The sequence below is a fragment of the Accipiter gentilis genome, chromosome 9 (genome assembly GCF_929443795.1).
Source record: "Accipiter gentilis chromosome 9, bAccGen1.1, whole genome shotgun sequence".
Classification (NCBI taxonomy): domain Eukaryota; kingdom Metazoa; phylum Chordata; class Aves; order Accipitriformes; family Accipitridae; genus Astur; species Astur gentilis.
Window position 1 is genome coordinate 13,059,657 of NC_064888.1, and position 15,234 is coordinate 13,074,890.

The following is a 15,234-nucleotide window of genomic DNA, read 5'->3' on the forward strand; positions in this document are numbered from 1 at the left end:
CATTGAGACGCAAGGTCTCAGTTAGTCAGCTGCTGTGGTGGACATATAGAAAAGGACTACCAGCCTGATGGTCAGGGCACCCTCCTGGGAGGTGAAGAAGCCAAGAGGCCAGCTCTCTCCCCAGCACACCATGGCTCCTGCTTATAACCACAGGGTGCTACAGAAAAGGTCAATCCTTTCTGGAGCCTTGAGACACAAAGCTCTGCTTGCTCCTCTACCATTGCTGCTCACAAGGCTGTTAGTGGACACCTCCTTTAGGCTGATGTTACAATGGAACTTGCTGTATATACTGACTGCTATTAAATCACACTGAACGGAGAACCTGCCAGTAAATCAGGAGGAAGATCTTGGGAGTACCTAGGTATGGTCTTCGGTTTTTCAGATTATGCAGCTCCACTTTATGGATACACAAATTGCAGAGTGTGAGTCATTAATATCCAATTTGGGGAAGTCACTGGAATGTAACTGCTGTGTAGGCAAATGAAAATATAAAGCTATCAGCAATATATTAATTTTGTAGTGCTCCACACGGAATGAGGAGCAGTAGTTTATAGCTACAAAACTTCCTTGCCTAGAGGGGCAGCCTTCCTTTTATCTAGATTAATTCCTAAGAAAAGCCTAATACTATCTGGCACTTTTCAGATCAAAGTAATTTGCTTATTTGGAAAACTGAAGACAGTTTCCTAGTAGTGGCAAGTGAAAAGACAGCCTGAGGAACTGAGGTACCAAATCCAACTGCTCCACATGTCACTTTGCATTTCTCTGGAGAGCACTGTCACTTAAATCCCACTGTTCACTATCTCAGATACCATTCATGTTGTGCAAGGTACAGAAAAGACTTAAGAGACAAAATTCCTCCTGTTGCTTTGTGAGCCATTGTTCCTGAAAACTATTGGTCTTCCTCCAGGGTGGGGATAGCAAAGATTATTTTTTGACCGAGAAAGATTGATCTGATACGAACAAGTATCCCAGTATAGTCAGGGAACAACTAGAGATGCCAAGAGGAGCCTTGCTTTGATTATATTTCATGGATCTGTACAAACGATGGGTCAGGCAATGTCTTACTGAACAGGAAAATTAAAAGATTCTCCAAGGAAATATGAACTGAAATGCAATTGGGCTTTTTGCTTTTAATATCCTAGTGTTTGCCATCTGTTATTTGATGTTCTGAATTCTTATTTAAACCCTGTTTGACAAACAGAGCTTGATAGGAGAAAAATTAGAAGTTCAAAATGAACACATAAGCTCTTGTAGATGTCACATCTGTGCATCTTCATCTACACTGATCTTACCTAGTGGAGCACAAACCTGAGGTTGTCATAAAAAACCTCATGAAGTGCAATATCCCACCTGAAGGGACGCTTTTGCTTACAAATATTTTCCTGACATTCCAGAAGAAATCATTAAACTGTTTTACTTCTCATCCTAAAACATTGCAGAGGGAAGTTGTTTCCTTCTGAGTCTTCACCATGCTGCACTTCAAGGATATTTCAGGAGCGCTTTATGCAGGCTTAAAAACATCTTCTAAGTATAGATACTGCGCTCAGAGTCTCCAGAGGAAACGGATGGCCTTAACATCCCTTGGTTCACCTGGAGAAGTGGTTCCACTCAATAACTCACAGAGGGAAGCCTGATTTTTTGTGTTAAGATTTCTTTGGGCCACATTTATTCCTTTCTGTACCTTTGAGTAAGGTTATTTTCTTATGCAAAAGGTGCCTGGAAATTCTGTCACAATATTGAAAATGAAGCATGATGCCAATGCAAAGTAAGAGTTTAGAGTAGTCTGGGAGTATGGGCAGAGATGGGAAAAGATCCCGGGTGAAAGCAGATCATTGGTAATGAGTGTCCACTATTGATCTAAAAGTTGTGAGTAGATTTGTATGTAACAGATTTGCATTATTTTGTGAGTAAATCTGTTTTCAGACTAGCCCTACCCATCAAAAAATCTCCATCTGTTTGTTCTCTATAGATCCCATTAGCTCTTTTCCACTAGTAACATGACATTCACTTTTCAATTATACCAAATTAATACAGGTTTATTACAGTGTTTCCATACAGTCTGATTACATGGTATCTACTACAAACACATACTTTTCTCCACTAATTCTTTGCCCACTGTACATCAAAAGAATAAACCAAAATCCTGTCTGTATTAAAAAAATCAACATCTTTCAGTACATACTGGTTTCTGCATAAGCACCGTCCAGACTCAGCTGATACGGCACATTTGAAAAGTATTGGCCAGCATACACAGAAGACCAGAAGTTTTCACTGCGGCTTTGCACACACTATACCTAGAGAGGCTGGTGTTTAAGAATGTATTATTCTGGTCATCAGGTCCCCTTAGGTCACCGCAAGAGATTATTCTGTTTTAACAGAGATCCTATCTTCCTTGTTTAAATGGGATTTAGTAATCCCAACCATCTTCTGCAAAGGGACAGATGCTTCATTCTTGCTTTCCCAACAGCTTAGTATCTCCATGAAATCCACTGTTTGTAGGGGAGAGGGGCAGTTTGTCATCAGCTGCTTCCTCTCCTTTCCCATGCCAGCTCTTGTTCTTGTTTTCCTTCTCACCTTCCTTCCACTATTTTCTGCTGGCACCAGGAAGAAAGAGGATTACCCTTAAGAGAGGTCTAATGGCACGAACAGACTATACATTGGCCTGTGATGTGAAGAATTGCAGTATTTCTTCTTTGATCTTGCTTTTTGAAATACTTAAGTAGTCCTTGCACAAGGTTTGGTGCCAGCCTCCCCACCTCCAAGCACGGCAGCACCCAGGCAAGAGAACCCCAGACTGGGCTGGGAAAATGTGGGGGAGTGGGGTTTTTTGTTGGTGGTGTTTTTTTTAACCCAGTCATAACTCCCTCACTGACTACCACATGGTCATGGCGTTTCACCCCGTTTCTCACTTTCTCATTTGACAGTAGGACAGGTAAGAAGGAAGAGCATCTCTCTCCCTCACTTTCTACATGTGTGCACAGCTCTGATTGCAGATGGGAATCTGTACGTATTCCTCCATTGTGCACTATTCTTCCTGTCCTATGTGGACATACGCAAGCTGAGGATGGAGTTAAAAAGTTCAGTTTAAAGTTGTTTTTTAGAGGATAGCTGTGGAGTAGATAATAGAAATTCTTTCATGTGACTTTTTCTCAGTGCTATTTGGAAAGAAATACACGTCCTTCACATGCATGCTATTTACACTGCTTAGGTGTCTAGTGACACTATTACTCTCTGGTATAGTCAGTGCACGGTAGTAGAAATTTTCTCTTTAAGTAACTGCCCCACAAATTTCTGTGGCAGTGGAATCCTATGGCTTATGTGAAATATTAATAACATCTCAAGAATGGAAAAGATTAAAAAAACCCCACATCAAGTAGCTAAGAACCTACTTATTTTTTTGGTTCTTGTTTCAGGAAGATGTAACTCAGATTTATTTTAAATTAATACTCGGGTGCTTCATACTTCACTAAAAAGTACCAGGTTCTTCAAGAGAGCTGCCACATGGTGATTGTTCCTTTGAGATGGTCACATCTAAGCAGAGCTTGGCAGCCATCCCAAAGACTATTTTTATGCAGTGATGCAGTGTTATCATTAACCATCGCACAGTAAAAGCGTAAAAAAATCCTAGTCTGGCACATAAGAATCCCATTTTGGAAAAGCCCCAGTAACAGCTGTTTAGCAATGGTATTAATGCAAAAAAACCCCCACCAAACCCCCCCCCCCAAAACCCAAACCCATATGAATACCTAACTGTGGAGCTGGAAGCACAAGCGAAGTCACCAATCCTGTATGATGAGATTAATGCTCCCTCTGAAGGGAGCTGTGCATTTTTCTTACTTCATCTCCATTGTCTGTCTTTTATATTGGCTTAAAAAAATAATTTAAAAGCATTACTTTGAGGCAAAGTAAAGCTGCAACAAAATAAGAAAACCAGCTATTACCTTTTGTGAGAGTGAAATGGAATCTAACTAACTAACAAAACCACACACAAGAGATGACCTTGTTTGTCTTCCTTGTTTCTCCAACTTTGTCTGACTTAAGGAGTATGAAAATCAAATTATTTTTGCCTGGTAACAAATAACTGACACCAGAAATCCTACGAGGGCTGTGAATGTCAAGGGAAATTGATAATGGACTGTATGAATTTCCCTAGCGGAACAGCACATCAATGACTCACTCAAATTGTCATCCAAGACCCCTAAAATTCAGACCAGCGGTAAACACTCTCACTCCCCCTCTCCAAGTAAGCTTGTTTGTGATTAGGTCCTCATTGCCCTTTCATCAACTTTGGGCTGACAGCCAGCCAGGTATAATCCAGTTAGTAACAGTAGAGGTCCGTCCATACCTCAGACTTCACCCTTAGTTGGGCATGCCCTACTCATGCCCCTAAATACAAGTCCTGGACTTTACAGAGGGAAATGGTATCGTTATGTCTTTTCATCGCTATCACTAACGCCAGCAGGATTTGTGCAAAGTTCTATGTGAAAAGAGAGCAAACAAATGGTGTAGGGAAAAATAATTTCTACCACGCATTTGCTACATAAGCTAAGAGGAAAGTATCTACTTTCTTTATATCCACTGCATTTGGCCAAGAGATTTCCAAATGTAAGTGAGCAAATCAGCCCCAGTGTGATCTGTTTGCAGATTTAAACCTTATTGATCTCCATGAAACCAGATACTGATTTTAGCAGTATCCTTGTCAGAGAGCTTCACAGGTTCAAGTGAGATCACAAATGAGACCTGCATTTCCCAGAGCTGCCAGGGTTTGAATTAGCAAGGAACATAAACGCCAGTCGCAGTGACTTACATCCCATGGCAGACCAGAGGCAGAATCTGTGCTCCAGGCTGAGTCGTCGTGCAGCCCTCAAGGCCACCGTCCCTCCAGGAGGGCAGAGGCTGGATGTGAGGCCCAGAAGCTGTATGAATTGCACACACTCAGCTGTTTGACTTGTTCTGGAGTTGCTGAGCTGTGCTGGGAGGAAGCTCCTCAGCCCCGTGTCAGGCAGCCTCCATGAGGCACATCGCATTTTCACTGGTGACTAGACTTCCCCCTCCTCCACAGCCACACTCAAGAGAGCAGAGTTTCTGCTCCCTGAGGAACGCAGACCTTGCGTCCGTGACCACACCAGTCAGTGAGCAGGTAGAACTGGCTGCATTCAGTTCTCAGAGGACGATGTGCCTTCAATGACACAACCAGGACCATAATTTTCATAAAAAGCAGCAGCCCTCAGTCCAGCTAGGGAAGAAAATCTGAACATAAAACTAAGTTTTCTTTTAGGAATAATCTCAATATTCTGTATTTGCTCAAATCCCTGGAAAAGCTCACCCTGCTGCTTTCATTTCCTACATGCCTACTGTGCATGCCTGCCACAGCCAAGAGAACACACTCACTACTTTATCTCCTGCTTGCAGTTCAGGATCAAGAGTTACATTTTCCACCTACCTACTTATGTATTCAAGCAGCTTCTTAATTTTTATCAGTTGTTCCTGTGCACTCGGAAGTTGGGGATACTTTCAGTAGTTCTCCCAGCCCAAAATAAGCATCTAGATTATGAAAAGACATTAGTGTGCTTTGAAATTCAGACTCTTAGAGTAATACATCAACCACAATAAGGGTTTCTTTGCTTTTCAGTATTCTGCCACAATGACTTTAATATTCCTTTGATACTATGACTGACTAGATATTTGCCAGAGTGTTGGATACAGCCTCCAATGTAAATTGGGAGGAGGAAGAGGCTGTGTAGGCAGCCACACAGGCTACAAAGCATGTCAAGCAACTTTGGACCAACGTACCTGCTGGTACACTGGGGAGGTCTAAACCTCCTTCACACCCCTCCTACTCTTCTAGCTTTTCAAGATATATCCTTCTGATGAGCTCTGAGGGTAATGTTACAGAACACTGCAAAATAATATTCTGGGCTATTTCTGCAGTCCTTGTAATAAATGATGGATTAACAGGTAGCCCAGGAAGAGCCATTACAAAGGATTCAGCACCTGTATATGAGAATGCCAAAGCCCTGTTTTAACTTTCCTTTCACCTGGAAAGGCAGATGCAAGTAACGCTGGGCAAGGCTGCTAGATGTCTTCATCTTGATTACTGTGAGATTCCCAATGCTGCACCTCACGAAGAGCATAATGCAATATGTATGTACCATACACATGCACAGCACCTAATTATAGTGGCACTTCTCGTTAATACTTTCAGACCCTGTAGGTTATTTTCTGTGGGATTCTGCTTACAAATTCCCTTCCTCCTCAGCAGTGTCCTCTTATGCTGACAAGAGCTGAGAAAAGCTCCTGCTGTGTGCAGAATGCTAATAATTGCCTGAGTTATCAATCAAAACAGATGCAGACAAAAGTAATCAGCATCATCAGAACAACTCTATGATGCAGCAAGGAGGTATTTTGAGCTCTGCCCAAATGAATGGGCCAAACTGAGCGCTAGCGAGTGCCTGAGAATTACACTAATGTGATGTGACACTTGCTTTAAGCCAAGTCCTTCTGTTAACAAGTTTCAGAGTTCTCACAGCAAAGTCGCAGCTACTGTTTAAGGTTCAGAAAAACTGCAGATGGCAGGTCAGAATAATAGCAAAAGTAAAAAGAAATAACAGTGAAATGCCAGGGAAAAGGAAATCAGAGCAAGAGAAGTATAACTTTCTAGGGGTTTTGCATTCAAAAGAGTCTATAGGAGTGTGTTTCTGCAGACGTATCTCAAGGAAGCTGACTCAGTTACTCATCTGGACCAACACTTCACTTCAAACATGTCATCTCTCCTCATGCTTTACTGCTTTGCATGTTGTAGCAATTCTTTTCTGTATGCAGTAAGGGAAGACTCATATCTTCCAACTAGTCATTTAAACAAGCCATCTTTTAACAGGAGCCATCAGCCATTTAGAGAGCATCACATCAATTTGGGCAGTGCAAAGATCTTCAGGAGTCAGATCTCAGAGGCATCAAGCAAAATGAAAATAAGTTTATTTAACTATTCATTGCCTTCCTTAAACATTCTGTGTTTTGTTGTCTCAGATTACAGCATTTTGCTTTGGCAAGGGCCACTACACAGTACTAGTCTCATCAGGTAGTAATTTATCTGTTTTGTCCCAGACATAGTTGCATTCATGTTTATGGACTTAAAAATAAAATAGTTAATTCAAGTCTGTGTTAGCTTAGTTGATTCAGTAGAATTGGCTCTCAAAAAACACAAGCTGTTCCCAGGCTGGCTGTTAAAAACTTTAGCAACCCCTGAGCCCCACTGCTGCCTCTCCCTGGTGGCCATGCAGGCCATGCTGGCCATGGCTGGCTGGACCACTGTTCCCCCAGTCTGTAGAGCTTCTCAGGCTTCAGCCTGAGTGCCTCCTGTGTCAGGAGCAAGTGAGGGAAGAGCAGAAATAGTCCTTGCTGATCTCGGTCTCCCTATTGCCGTCACAAAGTTCCTTGTCCTGCCTCAGTATCATTAATTTCACAGCTCTTTTCTCGTTAAATGTGTAAAATGGTTTTTAAAGCCATTTTTTTAGGATTAACCCCCTCCAACTTTAATGGAAACCTATAACTAACAACAGGATTCTTACACATTTGGGTACTGCATCTCTAGAGAGCTTGAGGATTTAGCTAGACACTGTCAAGGTATCCAAAATCCTCTTCCCTTTGTATCATTTATAATAGCTCCTAGTAAGCCTGTAAAGGAAATTTTCTTTCTCATTTCAGACTGGATTCTTTCCCTACGTAAGTAACATCACTGACATCAATAGGTTTACCTATTGGGGTAACCATCTCTTCAGGCACGGTATCCTATTTTAATCTCCTCTACCCTCTCCAAATTACTTATTCACCTTTGTTAGTGCAAGACCACTCTCACCGATATAATGACACCATAGAAAAAAAAAGAGTAATTTAATGCCTGTGTGCTTGCAAGTGTACATATACACACACAAATAAAAGTAAAGAAATGCTACCAAAAATAGGCATAGAATTTAGATACAAAGAGTGGAAAAAATTTACACTGGTCCCACTAAGCCTAAGTATCCTGCTTTAGTCATGACTTGTAGGTAACAAATACCAGTAAGAGTATTTTGCTCTTACTGTAAAAAGTCACCAGGGTGGTTTTTTTGTTATTTGGGTTTTTTACATATGGTACTCCAGCTGGCATGACATTCAGAGCCTAGCAGCTGAATTGAAAGGGGGACAGGAAAGACAGGTACAATATGTCAGGCCCCTGATGACAAATACATGAAATTTAAAGAAAAGCAAATTCGTACATTTTATAAAAGCTAAGTGCAGCTCTGCCTAGTGTCACATGAAACTGTACATTTGCATTTTCCCATTTGCAGATATCGTCGCTTCTGCACTCATTTAGTGGGTACAACCAGCATATGACAAGTACAGACAGCAACAAGCTGGTCTACAGATTTTCCCAGGCTTCTGCGAAAATCTGGAACCATGAAGTACAAATCAAGCAAAGGCAAAAGAGCCTGAGAAACCAATGCAAGGCTAAGCAAGCTGTTTAATGTGCAGTTTCCAATTCCCTGCTCTGCCTATTGGAAAGGGTCCAGCAGCCATGCCCCCCACCAGCAAGGTTGGCTGCCTTGCAGGAACATGACAGATGACTCCATTTTGCAATGCAATGCTGAGGAAATGTCTTTATAGGCCCTGAAGAACCTTAAACACTAGGGCTTGCCTTCAGCCAAGCAAGCGAAAGTCCTTCTAATTACACGTATCTCCATTTAGTCTCCACCTCACCACCTGTAAAGAAAGAGTGACTAGGAAATGCCCTATCACTTTAAAGGAACATTTGCTTTTTATATCATTAATTCATTTAGTTAGTTATTCACACAGCACTTAGAAGACATAAAGATATAAGACCTTAAGGACGTTTGTCATTATAAAGTGTAATATAAAGGTGACACCAGTTGCATTCAGTTTAGCATTTGCCAAATACTTCTGCCTTAAACAGGTGCTAGAGGTGCATGTACTGTCCCATTTGTCCAGCCAAAATGGAAGAGTGACTCTACAGTCATGCTACTGCACACGTTCATGGAAATAACTCCATTTAGGATAATAATCTGACCTGACTGGCAAGGGGGGTGCAACAGGTCCAAAAGGAACTGTGACCCTGCTGTGCAGGAGAGGCCTGAGGAAGATCTCCTTGAATCCTCCTTCACAGTGAAAAAGCCTGTCACTGCTTTCAACATGCAGTGTCTTGGGCATCTCAAGGATTTGCGGTGGTCACCAAAGGTGCTTGTGGAAAATGGTCCTTTTCTGAGCAATGTTAACTCAACAAAAGAAAACAAAAACCAAACAAAAACCCAAAAGCAAAGACAACCCCTTAAAACACTACAGCTCACCTTTAAGAATAAAAAAAGATTTTGATTTTGCAGTAATTCAGAGTGAAACGGTAAAGAAGCATCATTTTGTGTCTTAGTTTCTCAGTTTCTGTTTCAGACATTTAAGCATTTTTAGTACCCAAACCGTGAATTTTAATATGTCCAAGTAGGTGTGTCATGTTTAGGTGATTTTAAGTCTAAACTGTTAGACTTACACTATTTATACTATAAATCTCAGATCTTGACTATCAAGTACAACCATCAAAGTGCTACTAACATATCTCATTCAGTGGATAGCTTAAAAAATAACTTGTGTTAGCTTCCAAGAGCTTCAAAATTACTTGGGCAATTTCTGGACCAACAGGAAAAAGGCAAAAATTGTCAGATAAATGATTCATTGTGAGTAATTCCCCTTGTTCTGCCAGAAATACAGTGGCAAAAAAAAAATATCCCCTCATGCAGAAATCTTATGTGCTGCCCAGGTTGTGCTCTAACATGCAACACTATTTGTCTGATAGTTTTCATGGGCACTAAATGAATTCGGAAGTGGAAAGGAAAAGAGAAAGGAGGTGACTTCTGACAAGTTTTGGAAGCCAAAAAACCAGAGAAAAATAGCTCTCTAGTATGTGTAAAAGAATATCTGTTATTTCAAGATTACCAATCCCAAAACAGACTAAAAATATAAATGTCTTCTTGTTATATTTTGAATATGAGAAGGAACAATCCATGACATTCTTGATTCACACAGTAATCCCGCTTTACCCTCACAATTACAGTCAGAAAATAAATTATGCATAGCTAAAATGTACACAGGAAAACATCCAAGGGTAAGGAGGTATTATTTATTGCAGTCATCAGGCAGGCTATGGGTGCAAGCCAATGATATTGCACAAAAGACGTCTCCGTTAATGAGCAAAATCACAAATGCCACCTCTGCTTGGGGTCTCTCTAACTGGAACGACCAGCTTGGACATTTTTAGGTAGTTGCCAACCTGCTCTCCCCTGCCAAGACACAAACCCTTCTGGCTGCACAGAAAAGCAGAACTTAAGAGGAGCCCCTGGGTCTTTGAATCAGCCGCAGCTAAGCAAAGCATGCCATGATCCTGACTGCTGATGTAGGCACCTGTATCTCTAAAAAAAGTCACCCTTTCGGTACATCACCTGTGGAGGAAGGGACTGTCCGCTGCAGCAGAGAGCACGGTAGGACCTTCTTCCTCCCCTGCCAAGAACACCCCATGCTCATTTTCTCCTTCTCCAGGCAGCTTTTGTTCTTGTAGCTGCTACTCCTCCAGCAGTCAGTTCTTAGAGGGCCTGAGCTGTATTTTTCCCTGGTTCGTACCTCTCATATAAAGACTTGAGCTACAGCACAGTCATAAGGGATAGACAAAAACAACAGAAACGAACCTTGCTCTAATATCATAGGGTATTTATAGGGGATATATTGGAGAAAGACAGTCTATAGCAGCTGCTTTATTCAGTGCTACGTTGCCAGACCATCACAGTGTGTAGCCCCACTGATGTGACATTAGAATTACCCCGAATTTTCACAGGTGCTTCTGAAAGCCTAATCTAACCAGAGCTCAGCTGGCCCCACCGCCTGCACCCTCAACTCACCTCTCCTGCCCCTCAAGAGGGAAAACCACAAGCACAAACAACTTCTTTTCAATTGCCTTGCAAGGAAGGGGCTCCTCAGAGAGAACAGAGCCCATTGTAGCCACTGGCAAGCTTGCACATCAGCACTCTGGCTTCTCAGGGTCCACCTGTCCTGAAGATCAGGAATTCCCCATTTTTTTCCTGCCTTGAAAAAAACCCAACCCTCCACATGCTGAAATTTAAGAGCATATACATTCATCCCATTTTCCTTCATATACATAATTGCCCAACTAGGTTAGGAAAACAGATCACGTTGAATGAGATGCGTTCATTGGAGTGCCCTAAAGAACAAGCCACGGGCTTTGTTCACATAGATCCTCACAGATTTTGCTTCCAAGAAAGATGCACTCTGTTTGTGTAAACGGGAAAGCTAGTCCCCAAGTCACATGAAACATGCAAGTAAGTGACATTCCGGGAAGTTTAAACCACTATTAACATTCGTGGCTCACCCTAACACAAAGTGGTAAGCAAGATATAAGTATTAAATCAGTCTAGGAACCACAAAACATCATTAAACCAGAACAAGCATTAAATTCCCTAATTTTCTGCTTTTTGTTATAAGATGTTACTTTCCTTCAAAGTTGAAAAGTGTAGTAGCTCTTTGAAGTCCTGACAGTCATTATTCTTAAAAAATTCTCTGCTCCTTTTTCTAATTGCTTTTTTATTCATGAAAAGTCAATTAAAACCCCACAGATTGCATTAGCAGTATTTCTAGGTTATCTGGCTAGTACAGGGAAACGGTTTGGATATTGTGTCACTCTCTTTTATTACTTGCCTGCCATCCATTGTTCAAAAAATAAAGTCCATTAAGCCCAACAATTCAAAGGAGCAACAATTGTGGGTATCAATCTTTCTGTCCTCATCATCCCACCTTATCTTTTATGTATCATTAAATCTTCCACGCCTTTAACATGTAGGCACACTATTACAGACAAACTACAGCATAAAAGTAATGCTTCTGAAATAAAAGCATTACAGTGGCTATTCCCACCAAATTTTTTTCTTTTTTCTAACAAAGCTGAAAATTCTTGAGGAGAACAGCATTTTTCACCTCAATACTTTCTGATAGTCAAAACAGTATAATTTCGTTAAAGGGTTTCCGTGAAACTTTTATCAGCATCTCCATGAAGAAGCGACGGAAGAATTCAATCCTAGATGTTTCTTCTGGGAGATGTGTAGGCATGAAAAAAAAAACCAACCTAAAATAATTTTTAAAAGCTTGTTTTTGTGCACAGCTGGAATAATTAATTTCATGACTGTTAATTTCTGAAGAATTTTTTTTTAAAAGAGATTAAAGTATTACCAAAGAACATGTTTTTGATGAAGATGTTCCTTCCAGCTGGTTGTGAGCACATAAAGGAAGCCGATAAAAGTATTTTCCCAGTTTGTTTCCCATTTTAATTGGAACAACCGACTTGATCCAGAGGCAAAAATGAAATTTATCCTGCCCAAAGGAGTTCGTGATCTATGGCTCCATCTACTAAGAAACATTACCTAAAAAGTTTCAAGACACAAGGTTTAATAAAATAGATCCTCTGAACATTTCACTGGTGAACAAAATACATTCAACATTAGCAAAATGTAGTGAACACAAGAAAAGATATTTTCTTAATGAAACCTACTGATTTTCTTATTCTAATTTCTTCAAAATTTGTATCAATCTCAACTTGAAATAAAAATAAACACCATTAAAAGCACACCATATAAAGAAATACTATGTTTCAGGCCAAATGAATTTTGAAACACTTTTTATGTGGAAAAGGTTTGAAAACATTCCTTGATGTTTTCTGAATGAGCATCTATTATTTAGACATATACACAATGAATTTTCTCAGATTTAGGTAGCCTCAAGTGAATGTATACAATCCCAGAGTACAAGTTAGTAAATAAAGAAAATATGACTGAAGGGAGGAACTGGACAATCCTTTTCCAGCAAAAAAAACCCAGCAAAGTTTACTCTAATACATTTTTAGGACATAGCAGGCAAATAGGGACTATCTCTGCTTTCAGACATGATTCAAGTAAATTGTTTCCACTAGTGGAGGAAGGGGAGAAGAAATTTCCTTAACGTGTTTAAAATAATTTATTTCTTTAAAAAGTTCGGTTTGCGTGGTGCTTTCCATTTTAAAAGTGATCTGTTTCAAGAAAGGAGAAAAAATGGCAGTACTACACTTCAGCTTTCACACTTTCCAATAGCGCCAGAGCAATTTTGTACCTTTTGGAAAGGCAGATGCTGATGGTATTGTCTCCACGCTGAAAAGGGCTTTTCCACAGAGGCCTCTCAGGATGAACATGTTACACGAGGCAAAAGAGAGGCTAGAGCACCACTGCTGATGGTTTCACTCTTGCAAGCATGAGTTTCTGCCACGAGTCAGATTTTGCTGCAGGTGAAAGCCTCTGAAGAATAGCAGGCTTCCCAGGGTGCTCTCTGACCACCTCATTTTAGCACAGGTGACTATCTGTAATTAAAACAAGGACAATTAAAATGTCCACTTAGGATGTGGCCTAATTCCTCCTCCACCGAGACCTGATGCGAGGGCCTGGGCATCTGCTGCCTCCCAGAAGCTCTGTAACGCTGATGTCAAAACCAAGATGCTGGTGTGAAGAAGCAAAAATGTGATAATCAATTTGAATTACTGCCTAAAGCTTGTCATTTCTACTCCCAGTCTTGCAGAGAAATCCACGTAGTCAGACTTCACACCTTAAGGAGAACTCCTTGCAAGAGGGGTGAATTAATTCCTGCCACTCTCTGTTCTCTAAGCCCCGGTGAGTAACATCCTTCCCTTTATTCATGACTCCAGAGACTCTTTTTTGCCAACTCTCTTCAACAATACATTTTAAGACATCCAAACAAGTATCCACGCTTTCATCCCACCCCATTTAAAGCCAGATGCTACTTCTAAACTCCCCTTAATCTGTTGTGCAGGGAGGTGTCCGCGAGCATCTCCTCTTCTGCAGGACGGCTGCAGCCCGTCAGCGCGGCGCTGCGAGGAGCGCACCGTGCAGCGCAGCACCGCACCGCAGCACTGCACCGCACCGCAGCACTGCACTGCAGCACTGCACTGAACCGCCGCACTGCACCGCAGCAGCGCACCGCACCGCAGCACTGCACCGCACCGCAGCACTGCACCGCCCCGCGCAGCCATGCAGCGCAGCACCGCACCGCCTGCCTGGGACTCTCCGGCAGCGGTGCCAGGTTTGCAGAGCAGCACGCAGCAAACGAACAGACACACCGGCTTTCCATTCAGTAGGGGCTTCTATGCCGCAGCAACAAGCTATATTTGCGAGTCAGACTCTGCCCTCCGAGTTGTATATTTCATTACCTTTTGTTGTCACTCTTTTACTCCCACGGACAAGCTGGAAAATAACAGGGGAATTTCCTCCAGCCTGTGCTATATTTAGGGCTCATGTGCTGGCGACATCAGCTGTTAGCTGAGGCCACCTAATTTTGTGCTGCATAATGTCCTTACAGCAGAGGAATGGGATCCACTCAGAATTCCTTGTAGTGCTCTTACAAATTTCATTTGCTTGTAAATTTAGGCAAGCAGCGGATGTACTAGATGCCAAAGTGCTCTGTGTCACTGTGTATCTGCTCTACAATCAACGGCAGAGGTGTCCATTTCTGCCTGCCCAGGCTCAGTTAAAAAAGAGAAATCAAATGTGGTTTTGCCATTATCTCCCCCAACTCTCCCCCTACTCATTAAACAAATGTGAGTTTTAGCCACAACATAGACACAAACTACAGATGTAGCAGTTTTGCTGTTTCTCAAAAAAGCAGTTTTGCAGCCGCGCCTTGGAATAGCCGCTCTTGCTTATGAGCATGGCAGAGTAAATAAGCCAGCTGTTTTGATGACGATTTTCAGTTCCCTACAAAACCCAGTTTGCTGGGCTGGCAAAATCCACGTCACATATCTCCGATGTGCTTTTCCTTTCCTTCATGGCTTTTCAATGTGCCCTGCAGTGCCGGGCGAGCTGTAGCAAGCACTCCCCTGCAGCTCCGTTTCCTGATAAAGGCTATTTACACCACACCGAGCGGGCAGGTAACAGGGGTTCCAGGCTTGCCCACAAGCTCCTGGAAAACAGCTGCTTTTTTTTAGGGCAGCAAAATAAATGCCCTGCTTAGCTACAGCAACCGTGTACACAGCAAATGCAAGACATCCTAGTGCCGAGGTAGGATATGGGCTTGAAGCTTTCACAGAGGTGGGATCTTCTCTTCTGCCCCTCTAAAAGCCTTGCGGCACTGTGCAGAACTATCTGCTCC

General features: G+C 41.9%; 1 long non-coding RNA gene across 2 annotated transcripts in view; it reads right to left on the reverse strand.

Moving 5' to 3' along the window:
* Nucleotides 1–14,407, reverse strand: part of LOC126042536 (uncharacterized) — an 81,675-nt gene extending 67,268 nt beyond the window's left edge. For both annotated transcript variants that reach the window (XR_007507212.1, XR_007507211.1), the window contains exons 1-2: nucleotides 14,297–14,407; nucleotides 13,189–13,432 (exon numbers count right to left, since the gene is read on the reverse strand). This is a non-coding gene — a long non-coding RNA (uncharacterized LOC126042536). The remainder of the gene's footprint in view (nucleotides 1–13,188; nucleotides 13,433–14,296) is intronic.
* Between the last annotated feature and the right edge of the window lie 827 nt (nucleotides 14,408–15,234).